At 44.5% G+C, this 17,924-nt stretch overlaps 1 protein-coding gene across 1 annotated transcript in view; it reads right to left on the bottom strand.

The window, feature by feature from the left end:
• The window catches only part of LOC138265473 (transient receptor potential cation channel subfamily V member 6-like), a 298,739-nt gene that overhangs the window by 257,384 nt on the left and 23,431 nt on the right, over positions 1-17,924 (bottom strand). The window lies entirely within an intron of this gene.

Genomic DNA, 17,924 nt, shown 5'->3' with positions numbered 1-17,924 from the left:
CAACCAACTTCTATTATCTGAACTTAAAAATACTACATAAAAATACAAAACCAAGTATACACCAAACACACTCTCAAATATTGAAATATTTTGTTTAGTTCAAAATCAAATATAGAAAAAGTTTTCAAATGTTGTTTTGCTTCTTTATTTGTACTAACTTTTTGAATTTGAAGGGGCTCTTTCCTGCATAAAAACAACCCTCTGAAGCTTTTTCTTCTTTCTATGTGTGCTTCAGAACACAGCATGTGTTAACATACTCAAGAGCTGAGATCTCATCCAGTCTAGCTCCAGATATTATTTTTCGCTTTTGTTTTGAAAGAATGGATATGATATATTTTAAGTAATGGATTCATCAAAAGGCAGTGGGATAAGATGTGAGGCTTCCAATTCATCTGACCCAGAGTATAACCACCCCCTCACTCCCTTTCCAATTGCTTGATCTACAACATCTGGTGCAGGCAGTAACAGTACAAGTTAATGCTACTGGTAGAGTTATAAAAAAACAAGAACAATCTCATATCTGCCGGCAGACAAATAACGATCTCTATAGGGCCTGGCCTTCAAGGGCACTGAGTAGCAATAAATCCCACAATCTGACATATCGACATGCTTACCAAAAAAATATCACTTCTGTCATGGAACATGGTGAGACTCAATATGGAATCATTCACTTTTGAGGTCACAAAAAACATCCATTATTGGCCTCTAGGAAACATAGCTAGCAGATGACTTCTTAGTAGATTCTTACTATGTCTTTAATAGTCTGGCTACTTGCTCTAGTAGAGGGACTGCTAAAGGAGGTTCTGCCATCTTTTTGTCTACTGACTTTGATTGGAAAATTTGCTAAATTACATACTATAGTAATTGGCTTCTATATTTAAGGATTGATTTGTCACTGATAAATTATGATAAAGGGCACTCCCTCTCCTTATTTTGTATTCCACCAGGTATACAAAACAATGGTATTCTTACTGAAATATTTGTTTTTATAAATAAGTTAAGAGATAGGGGAGGATTCCTCTTGGATTATCATCACAGGTGACCTCAATGCCAAAATCCTGACTGCATAAATTGTCCGAAATATAGCCCTTGAGCAGAATGAATTGAAGACACTGGGGGGGTTATTACAACTTTGGAGGAGGTGTTAATCCGTCCCAAAAGTGACGGTAAAATGACGGATATACCACCAGCCGTATTACAAGTTCCATAGGATATAATGGACTCGTAATACGTCTGGTGGTATATCCGTCACTTTACCGTCACTTTTGGGACGGATTAACACCTCCTCCAAAGTTGGAATAACCCCCTAGGTGCCTTTACGCTAAATGGTAGGGTAGACTCCGATATTCCAGCTAAGGCGACAAGACAAGGTCTTCTTTGCTCTTTCATTATTGATTACGTGATTGTATCCTATATGGTATTTGCTTTGGTATCGGAACTTAGCATTACTAAAGCACGATTTGGTGACCATTCTTTCCTTTTGAATTTACGTGAAAATACTTCGGTAAAAACCTAGAGACTGGGGATTAGAAACTGGCTCCGGTCTTGTGGTTATACAACATATAAATGCTAGACTACACTAGAAGCCTCATGACAACAACCTTTTTAATGTTCTGGTAACACAATTTTGCATGGCTTCTCAAGACATTTGACATTCAAGGTCCTATAGCCTGTACCAACTACTTATGAGAGACTCATATAAAAGCCAACAGTAGCTTTCACATTGAGAGATTTGTTACGGCTAAAATGGAAATCCAATAATCCGTTGAAATAAATAACCTTATTTGAAAACCGTTTCATCCTTTTCTCTCCCCCACATGAAAATAATAAGGTTGCCAGGGGTTTAGCTTGATCATTAAGATTGTGGGGGTTGGGGGGGGGGTTGTAAGCTTCAGATTTACCGACCATCACGCTGGCATATAATGTTAAACTATATTCTATGACAAGCAGGGTGCGTGAGAGGGGCTTAAGGGACAGTGGAAAAGGAGAGGAACGCGGATTGGTAGGATAACTAAGGGGCATATTTACAAGCACCTATTGCCACCTTGCGTCACCCTAGCGTCATTTTTTTTAGGCTAAGTCGGCGTCAAGGAGGCCTTTCTGCTGCACCGTATTTACAAAGTGGTGGAATGAAAGTATTGCGCCACTTTGTAAACCCTTGCGTCACATTATGGCTGCATCAGGCATAATGTATGCAAGAGAGGGTGTTCTGTCACAGGGAAGCCCCAAAAAATGGCGCAGTGAAATTTACACGATTTAAGTGCACTATTTTTTCTGACATTTTTAGCGCCTGCTCATAGCAGGGGTTAAAATGGTGCCTGTTAGAAATGGGGTCTTTGGTTGGCAGTCAGGTTACCCCCTGTCCAAGCAAGGACCCTCACTATAGTCAGGGTAAGTAACACACATTCCAAATTATCCTGTGCACACCCTCTGGTAGCTTGGCACTGAGCAGTCAGGCTTAACCTAGAAGGCAATGTGTAAAGTATTTGTGCAATAAATCATACAATAACACCATATAGCACCACAAAAATACACCACATATTGTTTGGAAAAATATATAATATTTATCTGGGTAAATGCAGGTCAAACTGATTAAAATGCAATATGTTGAGATATCACTGAAAAGTGATATAAACTGTCTTAAGTCTTTTAAAAGCAAACAAAGGGGGTCATTCCAACCCTGGCGGTCATCGACCGCCAGGGTGGATGACCACGGAAGCACCGCCAACAGGCTGGCGGTGCTTCCCTGCCCATTCTGACCGCCGCGGTCAGAAAAGGGGATCCGGCGGTTTCCCGCCGGATTTCCCCTGTCTGGGCTGAATCTCTTCCGACCCCCTTCCCGCCACCCTGTTTTTGGCGGTTTGTACCGCCAGGAACAGGATGGCGGGAACGGGTGTCGTGGGGCCCCTGGGGGCCCCTGCACTGCCCATGCCACTGGCATGGGCAGTGCAGGGGCCCCCTAACAGGGCCCCAGCATGATTTTCACTGTCTTCTTAGCAGACAGTGAAAATCGCGACAGGTGCAACTGCAACCGTCGCACCCCTGCAACACCGCCGGCTCCATTCGGAGCCGGCTTCTATGTTGCAGGGCCTTTCCCGCTGGGCCGGCGGGCGCTCCTTTGGCGGCGCCCGCCGGCCCAGCGGGAAAGCCAGAATGGCCTCCACGGTCTTTTGACCGCGGAGCGGCCATATGGCGGTGACCGCATGGCGGGCGGCGCAGTCAGAATGACCGCCAAAGTCTCTTTCAAGCACAAAGTACCTGGTTTGCGTGAAAAATCTCTGCAAAGAACCGCAGAGGATGAGAAGTGTGGAAACAAAGGGGTGTGTGTCAATTTCTCGGGCTGCACGCGGTGATGCGTCGTTTCGTTTTCACGCAGGGATGGCTGTGCGTCGATTTCCAGCGCTCGGTTGTGGATCCTCTTTGGGTTGCGGGGTTTTCGGACGCCCCAGGGGCGATGCATGGATTTCCGGCGCTGGCAGTATGAAGTCACAGGAGCTACATCGATCCCAGTGGGCATTGCGTCGAATTTTCTACCGCACAGCAGGCACTGCATCGGTTCTGTTCTGGAAGTTGGGCTGCGTCGTTCCGGCTCGGCTGTGCGTCATTCCGGTTTGGCGTGCAGTGAAATTTTCACAGTGGTGCAGGCTGTGCGTCGTTCCTGGCAGGTTGTACGGCGAACAAGGAGTCCTTCTTGTAGAGATGAAGTGTTTTTGGTCCTGAGACTTCAGGGAACAGGAGGCAAGCTATATCCAAGACCCTTGGAGAGCGCTTCTTCACCACAGCCAGAGAGCATCAAGGCAGCAGGGCAACAGCAAGGCAGCAGTCCTTCACAGAAAGCAGATAGGTGAGTCCTTTGAGCAGCCAAGCAGGTCTTCTTGGCAGGATGCAGGTTTTGGTTCAGGTTCCCTTCTCCAGAAAGTGTTTGAGTTGGTAGGGGCAGAGGCCCTGTTTATAATCCCAAGTGTGCCTTTGAAGTGAGGGAGACTTCAAAGAGTGGCTTAGAAGTGCACATGGTCCCCTTTCAGTTCAATCCTGTCTGCCAGGGTCCCAGTAGGGTTTGTGAAAGTCCTTTGTGTGAGGGCAGGCTACTGTCCTTTGACATGCAAGTGTCAGGCCCTCCACCCTCCCAGCCCAGGAAGACGCATTCAAAATGCAGATGTATGCAAGTGAGGCTGAGCATTCTGTGTTTGGGGTTTGTCTGAGTGAACGCACAAGGGAGCGGTCACTGAACCTAGCCAGACGTGGATTGTAAGGCACAGAGGATTTAAGTGCAGAGAAATGCCCACTTTCTAAAAATGGCATTTCTAAAATAGTAATATGAAATCCAACTTCACAGTCAGCAGGATTTTGTATTACCATTCTGGCCATACTAAATATGACCTTCCTACTCCTTTTAGATCAGAAGTTACCACTCAAACAATATATGAGTTTAGCCCTAATGTTAGCCTAAGAAAGGAGCAGGCCTCACAGCAGTGCAAAAACGAATTTAGGAGTTTTACACTACCAGGACATGTAAACTACACAGGTACATGTCCTGCCTTCTGTCTACACAGCACCCTGCCCTATGGGTTATCTGGGGCATACCTTAGGGGAGACTTATATGTAGAAAAAGGGGAGTTTAAGGCTTGGCAAGTACTTTTAAATGTCAAGTCGAAGTGGCAGTGAAACTGCACACACAGTCCTTGCAATGGCAGGCCTGAGGCATGGTTAAGGGACTACCTATGTGGATGGCACAATCAGTGCTGCAGGCCCACTAGTATAATTTGACACATGTAGTGGTAAAGTGCGCAGAGTCCTAAAACCAGCAAAAACAGTGTCCAAAAAGTGCAGGGAGGCAGGCAAAAACTTAGGGGTGACCACCCTAAGGCTGTCAGGTCTAACAGAGCCTCTATTTCAATCGATGGGGGAACGATGTACCACTTTCTTCTGAATAGCCCCTTAGTGAGAGAAACACAATATTTTATAAAATAATCAAACATTATAATCAACATTTTTTAGGACTTCAATAACAGAGATGAGAGAGAGGGACAGCATGTATATTTTTGTCAGTGTATGCATTCTGAGAGCACCTGTACTCAACTATTGATCAGAAAATACATTTATTGGGGGTGTAGCACCCCAAACACCCCCACCCGAATCTACACGACTGAAGGTTACTTAGGAAAAAAGAGTAAAAGAAATCGATCGGCATAAAGGAGAAGACAGCAGGCTCTGAAATGGTATTACTTTCATTAGGACGCTCTTTGTAAAAACAAAAGTCTGTGGTTATTCTGGTGTATTGTAGCTCTCAGTAGCAGTTAGAAAAACAAACCTGCTGCAAATGTTATACCTGTCAAGGTTTGGGCTGATTACATTGCAAAGCTTGATGAGACCAATAAGGATGCATGCATGTTTCAGCTTATTACCCCTAAACCAATCATACTCCTCAACCAAGTTGTGATCATATAAATGGTTAAGTAAAAAGAGCCTGTGCTTAAGCTGTGATGGGGAAAAAAAAATCTGATTTCTGTACTGAAAGGGAATCCAGAAATGTAGGCTAGAACTCTAGGACCTCTAATTACTTATTGTTTCCTGTTGGCGCCATCCTGAAATCTTAGAAACTGAGCGTTATCGTGCCACTACACAAAAATTGATGCAAAATACTCTGGGTAATTACGCCAAATCGCTTATTAGATGCTATAGGTATGAACTTTGCTAGGAGTGTTCTGGAGCATTTGGAGTCTTGGGCCTATGAGCCTAATGGTATTTTACTAGAACAATCAGGCTTGGTCATGGCCAATACTGCAGACTGTTTCAGACTATTTTATACAACTATGTTGTAAAAAACAAACAAACTATGGTAGTTATTAAGATGCGACCACCAGACTTGTGGTGGCGGTGCAACAGGCCAACAGGCTGGAGGTGGGACCGCCACATTATGACCGTGGTGGAGCCGCCACAGTCGGACCACCGACACGCCAGGCTGCCTTAAGCCAGCAGCCTGGTGATTCCAATGGTTTCACATCCCATTAGGAGTCCCCGCCCGCCAGCCTTTCCATGGCGGTTCACACCGCCATGGAAAGGCCAGCAGAAGGGGGGACTCGGGAGGCCACTGGGGGCCCCTTTACAGGCATGGGCAGTGCAGGGGCCCCCATGCACAGCCCCATTGCACATTCCACTGCCCGAATTACGGGCAGTGAAATGCGCAATAGGTGCTGCTGTACCCGCTGCACCACCACATTGGTGCCGGCTGCATTAGGAGCCGGCGTCAATGTTAAGGCTTTCTTCACCGCAGTCCTATTAGGGCCGGCGTGATTCAGGCCGCACAGGCGGTCTGAGGATGGGAAGTGTTTGGTGGGCCTATGTATGTAGTTTTTATTCACTTTTCCACTGCATTTGACTGGTTGGATAAACCCTCTCTATGGCATAGATTGTTGTTATGGGGCATTTTGAGCAAATTACTGCTATTAATTATCACTTTGCACTCTTCAACTTGGCATAAAGTCTTCCGGGGGGGGGCACTGAAGGTCTTTCTTTTCCTATAGCAACACATAATGTACTGAAACAGGGTTGTGTTCCAACCCCATTGCTATTTTAACTGTATTTGTCTGATTTTCCTTGTCAGTTTTTGTCTGTAAATATTTTCCCTCCAAAACTAAGTTCTAAGCATATGCACACTTTTATGAATGTACATAATGTAATTTTATTTGACCTGACACCATTATGTCTTCAAATGAATGTGATGGTGCTATACAATTATGAAGAAAAACATTTTTAAAGAACAATATATATCAAAAACAAAAACCTAGCTTTTTGAGGTATAAAAAGGGCGGAGGTATATAATTATGTGGCATGAGAAAACTGGAAGTGGTGAGAAATGATGTCTACCTTGGTAGAACCTTCATCAGTAATTTAAGTGATAAGATGCATTTTCAAACTTAGGGGGTGAAGCCTTGAAGCATGCTGGCTCTCTCCAGTCCCTTTACAATTCTATGGAGAGGAGATATTTTAATTATTTATTACAAATCTAGAGAACTGAACCCTAACCCACCTCAAGTTAGACCATTGAGTCAATTTTGTATCTTAAATGCATATGAAGGAAGGGTCATAAGGAAATTGTTTTGTGCCACCTCTTTGCCCTTGCCTTCACACACACTCACTTACCCCCACCCAGTCAAGATCATAGTTACCATACTTTATGCGCTTCAAGGGGTGTTTGTAAATGTAGACGCCTGGAAACACAGCAAATCAACAAGGCCACATTTTAAGGCAAACTAAATTTCTAAGCATTTGAATATGCATTTTTGCCCCTCTGGGAATACAGCCACAGAAGCCCTGTAGAGTGTACCCCCACAGTTTGAAGGCCTCTGCCCTACGAGGTACCTGGCACTAAAAAAAGAATGATGCATCATAGCCATATATTTGAATAATAATATTAATTGAAAATCCATGTTTTAATATGTTTTCCAAAGATTTAGAAATTTATTTGTAATCTGCTCTTTAAAGGAAACTCATACCAAGTGTTTTGGTAGGACCATAATATAAAGATCTGCCACCTATTTTAACTCTAGGAACAGCCGCCAGGCATGCGGATGCACAATGCAAACTTCCTGTTGGATTGTACAAAATGTTATGAGATTGTATATTAGACGGCCCTTTATCTGTGAGAGCATTTTGACAGTTACAAAGAACTTTAAGAAACATCACTTTTGCATAGGGAGCCACTGCAAAACATGCAAATTTCACGTTATTGAATTATCCCTAGAGACTGCATCCAGCTGATGAGTCCATCACTAGGAAGAAACCAGTCCTGGCTTGCTTGTGTTCCGGTTCAGGGGGGACCTGGCTAGGCAAACAGGGGCAAGACTGATTTACTCATTGCTGGGTCCAAACTGAGGTAGCATGGTGTGCAAAATTACTGCCTGGACAACAGTTTTTCATTTCTCCTCTGGGAGAAAAGGTAAACTTTTTCGCAAGAGCCACAGATAATAGAAGCAATTAATACTGACCATTAATTTGTGTGGGTAAATTTAAATTCTTATCAAAGATTATACCTAAAGTTCTACCTGGGTAAATGGGGTTGAGGGGAAAACTCAGCTTGACCTGACACCAATTAGGTGACCAAAAAATGGTATGTCTGCCTCCAATTTGTCCCCATTCAGTTTCAATGAAATGGCAGGCATCCAAGAAGATTATTCAGCCATACTATGTCTAAAATCTGCGTGATAATAACAGAAACTGAAAGTCATAAGAACAAATTAGCTTGGCCAGGGAAATGATTACAGTTGAACAATCTACTGCTCAAATAGAAGCTCTGGTGAAATTCATATGTAAGAAGATGTGATTGAGAATAGAAGGGGTTAAATTTGCTGGCTTAAGATAGATAGAAATTACTTACTTGAACCAGGCTAGCTCTTTGCCCTAAATACAGCATGATTAAGGTTAGCCTAATAATGACTTATGATGCATGTCAAAGGCAGACTTTGATCATGCAAAATTAGCGCTGCTCTTCCTCTATGGTCAAGTGTAGCTTGTATTGATCCTGACACTATCAATAAAGCAGATTCAGTACTAGTTAGAGACTTAAAACCTGATTGTGAGGAATCCAATATTCCTGAGGATTAACTATCCTGAGATAGCTGTTTATTAACTTCCTTTTCTAAAATTTTGACAGGAAATGGTACAAGTCACAAGGAACAAAAAGTATTTATGATTGTGAGGTCCGCTGTTGGCTTTTTCAAAAGGGGTGTAGGCGAGCATGCTTTCAGCTGGTTGGTGCCATCCAGATGAAAGTGACAGGTTGTATGTCAGAGAAAGCACCATAATCCCTACTTTAGATACGAGGTGCAAGATATGTGGTGGTTAGGGACCTGAGAAAGATCCTTACCTTGTTTATAGAATAGCTTTTCAATTCTGTCTAAAGAAAGAGCTGAAAACTGTTCAGTGGGTCTTAATTTATGCCAGTTTCTCACAGAGTGATGCTATTTAAAGACCTATTCGCTGTCTTTGCAAAGCTGACTGTTTCTTCCAATTTTTCTGAAAAAAAGTGATTGATCTTCACAAAGAAACTGAGTACCATAATAGTTGTAGTCAAGTCAGCAAGTTTGTACAGATTTTTCACAATCTTGAAAACTCCTCTTGATGAATATTTAGCTGCATCAATCCTATTAAAATAATGGTCCCTCAGAAATTGTGTTATCTTATTTTTATGTTGCGTTAGAAACTTTGCTAAAGGCTCTTTTTGACTCTGCACTGTAGTTTTTGCTCAATATTCTTTCCACGTGTTTACAACCTTGTATAACAGCACCTACCTCATCCGAATACCAAGGGGCAGATGGTACGGTTCATTAGGATTTTCTTTCTCTAATATGGAGAAGAGAATTATGTGTTGTGGTCATTCAGGAGTTATAATTAGCTGCTGCTTTCCCATATTATTAGCACTGCAGAGGCTGGTCACATTATTTGAGGATGCCAGTGCCCTGATTAGATTATCCTGAATTATTTTAAACCATTGATGCTTCGTCACAATTTATCTACTAGAAATAGCTGTGTCTTGGTAATTATCACTTCTATGAACAGCAGATACAACAACATGATCAATACATCCCAGAAGGATTGGCTATTCCACATCTAGTAGATATTTGGGAGCAAAAATTGCATTCAATGTGTGTCCTACCAAATGTGTAGCCGGTTTACTTTTAGAATCAGGTATAAAGGAGTTAAATGATCCAAACAAGCAAGCACCTTCAGGCTAGAGGTACCATCAAACCACAAATCCATGTCACATTATTTAATAAATTGTTATGATTTCACAATAGTAGAGGGATAAAATCAGTTAAAATTTACAAATTTCTTAAGAAGCATAATTTCTGCTTAAAAGAAAGTCTTCAGGCGACGTAATGACTTTCAAAAAGTTTGATAAATGATTACATACACCCTCCTGTTTTTTGTACATAGCCTCACTAAATAATCAATTAACCATCTATAGCAATTTCTAGATCAGGCTTTGAGGCATCAGATAGCCATCTTCATGTTAAAAATAGTATATTTATATTATAGGTAGTAGTAGAGAGTTACGGCACCTCATTATGGGCTGGTGAAGAGCATGCATTAGGCAGAAAGAAATTGTATAGACTGATGTTGTGTTGATCTGCTACAGTATCAACATGATTAACAGTGTCACTATTAATTGTAGTAGTAGTGGTGGTGCTGTGGGATTGTGCACATCGTACCTGAATGGATTCTCCTATTTTCAAGGGCTTCTTCCTTGAATGTGTGAATCATGATAATTGAGAGCCAGACAAGATGTGGACGTGTGGAGACGGGTTTGCCTTTGGTAACCAAAGGTGTGGCATGCCAACTGCACCTGCCCACTGCACATGTGCAATGTGCAAATGTGAAAACCTACTGCTTAAGTACTGGGCCATGCACATCTCTGAACTGCTAAGGCATCCCTGTGCACCTACGCCCATGAAGTCACACGTTATTGCTAGAAAGCAAAGAAAGACTACACAGTATAATTTGGTGGGGGTAGAAATGTGGTGGAAACCACTCATTTGACTGACTTCTGAATCATCACACATTTAAAACAACTAAAACGTGTTAGAGTGCTTTAATTAACAAGAGCCACCTTCACACATGGTGCCAACAGTATAAGAATCACCAGAAATGTAAAATCGCCAAAAACATAATTTAAAATGTAATTATCATGACGTTTTAGCAGCTTGTTTCAGTTCAGCACAACAATGCCCTTCAGCCTCGTGCAAGGTGTAATTCTACAACATTAAAAATAAGTAAAAAAATGTATGAAAATAAAACTTAAAAGATAAAGGGGAAAAAATACAAAATATTACAAAATAAAGATCTGAAACAATTGTATAGTTGTTTACCACATTAAATTCATGGTAATCCAAACTAAGTAAATCCAAAATAATGTCAAAACAAAATTATGGTGAAGAGAATAGTGACATACAACCATACTCATACTGTAGCAGATCCCTAACTATCCACTCCAGTCTTTTTAACCTGTAATTATCCAATAGTTGGCAAATGTATTATTTCACCTTCTCCGGAAAATGTTCTGTTACCTATGTGATCTTGTACGCACTATAAAAAAACATCAAATAAAAAAATATGTAAATCACAAGTCCCACAGAAGACTGCTCTTCAGGCGAAGAAGAGCACTCATTATGTTTCACTCCTGTTTACTATGTTAATTCCTGACATAGTCAACACTAAGAAACACAGTGGATATATTTTTGTTGCTTTCTGAATTCTCTAATCAACTGCAAACCAGTATAGACCAGTTAAATCCAAATACAAGACTAGGTGAATATGCCAATTATGGATTGCAAATCCAGTAAACAAATATTGGAACTGTTTACTACAATTAACAATACACTCATTGGAAAGATACAAACAGAGTTTACTGCCATAATAGACTCAGAGAGAAAAAAAATGGTCCTTTAAGGAAAACGGGCACCATTTAAAAAAAAAAACTTCTCTATTTAAAAAGCAGTCACAGAGATGGTGGTCTGTGTCCCTAGCAGGCCACCGTCCCTGTGAGTGCAGCCATTCCCAATGGGGGTGCAAATTGCAACATACCTAATGAATATTAATGAGGTAGGTCATTTACGACCCAATTGGGAATCGCAAACAGTGTGAGTTACACTGTTGTGCATTTGGTATTGCAACTCGCAAGTTGCAAATTGTGAGTCGCAAAATTTGCGGTCGTACATCAGGCCCTAACAGATGAGTTGTGTTGCAAAATGGGTTTGCTTTTTTCATCACCTGTTTTGGACTTTGTACTGTGGGTGAGTCTCTCTACATGTATCACGCCCATGGTAATCATACAGTAATGGACTGTGCAAGTTTATCACCAATGTCTGCTTTTTAAGATAAGGCTTCTGCAATGCAGTTACTGTAAAGGGCACTTGGCTGGTTACACATGAACACATGTGCCCACATGTGGTCAGACGTATGCAGGCTGCTTGTGCAAGACTACTATTGTGCGCAGCTCAGTAACTGCACACAGGTAGCCTGGTGCAGAGGGGACTCTGTGGGGTTCGGTATTGACCTGGACTAGACCTTAAAATATTAGTGGACACATACAGGTGAAGTCAGTATGGTTTATGGTTTTGTCTAGTGACACTTGAGGAGAAACCTGCCTTAGAGTGCAGTTTTGTCTCCCTTAGGCCTACAAAGTCCTATGTGGTATGAAACTTGGCTGGAAAGTGTGCACCCAGTTCATATGGGCAGGTTCCGAGATCACACATGTATCCTGTATGAGTCATCAAGAATGTTTATGTGGCTAAGCTAAGAATCAGAGCCCAGACCTTTTGTCACTCTGCTGAGCCAAGTTGAGAACATTTCTCCCCAGCAAAGGGAACATATGCCTTTTTACAAAAAAGGAGTAACTAATAGTACTTCCCTCAGCTGCTGAGGAGGAAGGTGTGGGTAAAAAAATCTGCATCTCTTAATTAGCTGGCACACTGTACCAGGACTGTGGACAGCTAAGGCCGACTGAACAAAAGAGGAAACCCAGACAACTGGAGCCAACACAGGATCTTTGAAGGTTTGGTGGGAAAGGTTCTGGTAGAGATGTCAGTGAGAGACATAGCTGAGGCTTCCAGAGGAGATGTGACCAGTGATTTCTGGACGGCAACATCTTGGACTGTCCCAGTATGCTGTGCAGGAGGGTTGGGACAAGAGCAGAGATGTGATGTGGCTCTCTAGGATTAGCCTGGGATGCCTGGCTTCCGGAACTTTCCACCCCCATTTAAAAGCCCTTGCACCAGGGAGGGCTTTTGTTCTTTTTCCTGTGCTTTTCACTAGGACTGCAAGCCATAAGGTGAAATGGATACAAAATTCCAACTGTATACAAACATAAGGGCATTGGACAGTCCAATGTCCATGCCTACAAAGGCACAAATGGCACTGCACTGTGCCTCTACTTGACTCCTAACTGCAAAATGATCTCCACAGGCTAGGGGTATCAGAGGGGCAGACAGGCAGGCACCTCAGGGTGTGGGGGGAGTAGGAGGCAGGGTTTGGGCTTGGGAGGGGGGGACCGTGGGCATGGGAGGAGGGTCCTTGGGCTTGGGTCTGGGCTTGAGAATGGGGTCCAGGGCCTTGGGAGGAGCAGACTTCTTGACAGGGGCATAGGCACAATGGGGGGCAGGGGAGGACTTGGAAGTGGAAGGGCTGGACTTGGGGAGGGACACAGAGCGCTTGGGAGTCTCACAGGGTGGGAGAGAGGTAGGGAACAAGGAAAACTCAGATAGGTAATGTTTCTTTGACTCAGGGGCAGTCATGGCAAAAAGGTTTGGGAGTGGAGGGAGAAGGAGTGGCTGTCAGATGTGTGTTGGTGGATGTCTTGGGTGCAGGTGCGTGCGAGGAATGCTTGTGTGTGCTAGGTGTCTGTTGGGTAGGTGAGTGCGGGTGTTTAGGTGTTTTAGCAGGAGGTGGGGAGGAGGTACTGGGAGATGCCATGGTGGATGTGTGACTGTGGGGTCGTGTCTGCAGGTATGGTACATGTGCTGCATGTGGGGGTGTCGGTGGTTGTGGTGGGTGCGGATCTGGTGACTGAGGTGGATGTCTGTGGGTCTGATATTGTGCTGACTGTGGGTAAGATGGGACTGGTGGCTGGATCTGTCAATGATGCTGTGGTGGCTGCAGTCGTGTCTGGTGTAGTGTATGTGAGGAAGGGGGTGGCGGGGGAGTCAAAGCAGTGAGTGGATGTTGTTGTGTCTGCAGGTGGCTGTTGCTGTGTGCATGCCGGTGGTGGGTCTTGTGGTGCTTATGTTTGTTTGTGGAAACCTTGTCTTTTGAGGTGGATGCATGCCTGTGTGAACGTGTGCTTTGGATGGGTATGGGTGAGTGGGGCTAGGGTTTGTGTAGAGGTAGTTGGATGGGTGACGGTAGACAAAGGGACACTGGCTGCCATCAGAGTTGAAGCCAGAGCCTGAAAAGATCTCTGTAGGCCAGCCATAGCACCATGAATGCCCTCCAGGAATGCATTGCTCTGTTGTACCTGAGCTGTCAGTCCCTGGATGGCATTTATGATGGTCAACTGACCCACAGACATGGACCTCGGGAGGTCAATAGCCTCCTCACTGAGGGCAGCAGAGCTGACTGGGACTGAGGTGCCTGTGGCAAAGGAGACGCCCACCCTTCTGGGTGAGTTGGCACGGGCAACTGGGTGGGGAGCAACAGGGAGGGTGGTGGTAGTAAGGGGGGGGTGGCAGACAAAGTTGTTGCTGGGTTGGTCCCAGATGGGTCTGAAACTGCCAGGGAGTGCCCACTGGAGGAGGATTCCGATGAAGAGGTGGCAGATCTAGTCTTCCCCATGGCACTCCCCTCACCCTCCATCCCACTGGGTCCCTCGGTGTCGCTGGTGCCAGCTTCCTGGGTCCCATGGACTGTTGCTTCCCCACTCACCTGTGCCAGTTCTCCTTCACCAGATGATGCTGATGCACAGAAAGAAAGAGAGAAGGAGGGCAGAGAGAGGTAAGGGGCAAAATGGTTAACTTTACCTCGCATTGACACAGGTAAACATGTACATCTGTAACAATACTTATCATGGCTAGGCAATCACACTTGCCAATACACATAACCTACATAACGTCATGACATGTCACCACTACCCACATCTGTCTGCCAATCCTCACGCCTGCAGCAATACCTAAGTAGGACAGCACTACTACACATATCCCCAGGATACCCACCAATGACCTTTGAAGCTGGCACAGCATACCTTAAATGCAGTATCAATACAATGCCTGAATACACATCTTTCCTCTCTATACCCCTATCACCCACTGGATGTACAGCTGACGCAACATAACACAGCAGGCCTCTACAGTGACAACACCTGATAGTCCATGTCCTCTGTACCATGTCCATTACAGCGAAGACAACTCCACTCACAAACCACATGCCATCTACCTGTCCTCAGACATGGCTGCCCACTCAGTATAGTGAAGCTATTATGGAGGAGAACTCAGATTTAGCCAGTACCAGTCAGACACCCAAACACTTCACATCAGATGTGTACAAAGTGAATCTGTGGTATAAACATGTGAGTAGTCAGACTCATCACAGAGCCCGAGCTGCTGGCACAAAACGCATATATCACTACTCAGCATATTGCCAAGTGCATCTACAATGGGCCATGTACCACATGTACACCATCCTAACACATCCACTGAGTACAGTGTCACAACAGATGAACCTCTGGAACACACATACCACATCACTGACCACTTCCCATGCCAACACACATGCAGGTACAGCAGTTGGAATAGGCACCATGACAACTCCACCCTCAAACACACCATTCTACAAATGGCAAAACCTGTCACTGAGCCCAGGCAACACACATCTCATGGGGGTAAATACGTGCATGCAGTAGGCACACATGGACAACCATCACTGTCAGTACACCTAATACACATCCCACTAACACTTAAGCAGCCTGATGAGACAGAATACAAGATCACCTTCACCTCAACATGCCATGTGTCATGCAATACCCAAACCACTCCTAATCTGCCACTACCTAATAGCCAAGGCAAGCTGTAAGAGTCACAGGCCATCAGAAGTGCCCCCAGATATCCATGTCGACATAAAGTAGGCAGTCAATTAGCAATGCAACATAGGACTACCTAGGGCTTTGTCAGCAAGGTGACACACAAGGGTCCTCCCAGGGCACTTACTACCTCCAATACTAAACCATAGTTTGGAAGGCCACATCCCCACAAGTATTGCACCTAGAAATGCATTCTCTGTGCAACCAGACTTCATCATTTCAACATGTTTCAGAATCCCAAGTTGCCTACCTACACATTCCCTAGAGCCAGCAGATCACCTATATGTGCTCAGTCAGCCATCAGGCTAATAATCCTGTTTCATGAAGGCCAGTTTTGTGGTGGAACTGTAATGTGATGCCCACAATATGTTAATACACAGAACCAGTACATAATTTATTAAGTCCGAGTGATGAAGGAGAGTCACACAGTTGCATATGCAGGTAGGCTACACAGGTGGCAGTGGATTGACACATCAGAGTCACTGATGCAGATGGCAGGAGCTTGTCATACATAATGCTCAGGGTGGTACTGACACTCACATCCACTGTATGGCCACAAAGGAATCACAAATGTGCCTATGTCATTAGTGCATCTCTACATTACTGACATGGAGAGGCATGGTACAGGGAGATTTACATACAATGATTGGTATGCATGTAGACACTTCTACAAAATATATTCTGCCAGGGTGCTAATGTACCATTTCCTAATGTTGATACACATGTAGCATGTACTACTATGCCAGGAATGAGGCACCCAATCCCATTTAAGGCCAGGCAAGTCCCAGGAAACAGTAATTACTCACCCCCTTGTGGCTGCTGTGCTGCCTTCAAACGCCCATCCAGCTCAGGGTAGGCCACCACCAAAATACGGGGCATTAGGGGGGTCAAGGTCCAACAAGCACCCCTCCCTCGTTGGGAGGACATCCTCAGCTGGCCCTCCACAGTCTTTCGGGCCCAGTCTCAGGTCCTCCCACCTCTTGTGACAATGGGTGCTCTGCTGGGCATGGACCCCCAAGGTCCATAGTTGCTTGGCAATGATACACTAGATTCCCTTCTTCTGATGGGTGTTGACCTTCATGGGTGACACAGACAGAAGGAGAAAGTCATGTAGACAGGCACCATACCAACAGCAGTGGACTATAGACATCAGACCTACCAAATGCCCACACAAACCCATCTGAATGCATCACATGCATTAGTTCCATGTCCCCTGCATGAACATGTATGCCATTCACCCTCACACACACCCCTATCACACATGACTATGGCATTGGGCTCACCTGCTCCTCTGGTGCCACATACAGCTGTTCATACAGGGGTATTACCAGCTTCTCAATCTCTTCTTGGGTAAAGTCTGGGGCCCTATCACCTGCAGGACGTTGCATGATCGCTCTCAGAGACAGTACACAGCAGTTCATGTAGTGAAGATATTGCTGGCAGGAGTGTCAGGAGTCAAGTGAGCAAGGCTGCACAAAATGGCGGTCACAACTGCCACATACAGGACCGTCACCACCAGCGGTGATCGCCATTGGCCCCAGTCCCCCATAGGCAGCAATATTAACCAATTAGAAGTTGCACAGCGGTTTGAACAGCCTACCGCCATGTCTACAAATGCCGGCAGACATAGGTCACTTCCATCTGTCCAGTGCTGCGGGACAGGCAACTGCCATTTTCTGCACATTTCGTTAGTTGATACAGCTAAATAAGTGTGCCACAAACTTTTAACAGCTGAATGCAGAGGAGGCCTATGTTGAGCCATCTTGGTTTGGCTCCTACATGTGACATGCATGACACAGTTGCCTCATATGGCTGGTATGTCAACAGTGTTAGATGTGTGCGACAATGATATGTAGTCCTAACATGTGTGGAGTGTATATCACATTGTGCAATCTCTCATTTCTATCCTAGATATTGTGTCATGAGGATATTGAGACATGCAGCAGTGTAAGGTCTGCTGGTGGATCTTGCAACCCTGGAGGAGAGGTACATAATTCAGACCTATCGTCTGAATCGTCATACCATCATGGATCTATGTACCTAGTTGTAGCCTGATCTATTGTCTGCCAAATGTAATCCCTACACCATCCCCCCCATAGTTCAAATTCTGTCAGTGCTATACTTTTTTGCCACAGCCTCCTTTCAGATCACAGTGGGCTTGGCAGCAAGGATATCACAGCCCATGTTCATTCTTGTGCTGAAGGATGTACTGTGTGCTTTACTGAAACACATGGACAGATACATCAGGTTCCCCCAGCATGGGGATTTGCCCTTTGTGAAGGCAGACGTCTATGATGGGGGTCACATGCCTCATGTGACAGTGGCCATAGATGGCACCCATGTAGCCTTGGTCCCT

This window comes from Pleurodeles waltl, chromosome 11 (assembly GCF_031143425.1).
Source record: "Pleurodeles waltl isolate 20211129_DDA chromosome 11, aPleWal1.hap1.20221129, whole genome shotgun sequence".
NCBI lineage: Eukaryota > Metazoa > Chordata > Amphibia > Caudata > Salamandridae > Pleurodeles > Pleurodeles waltl.
This window is presented reverse-complemented; position numbering and strand designations above follow the sequence as displayed.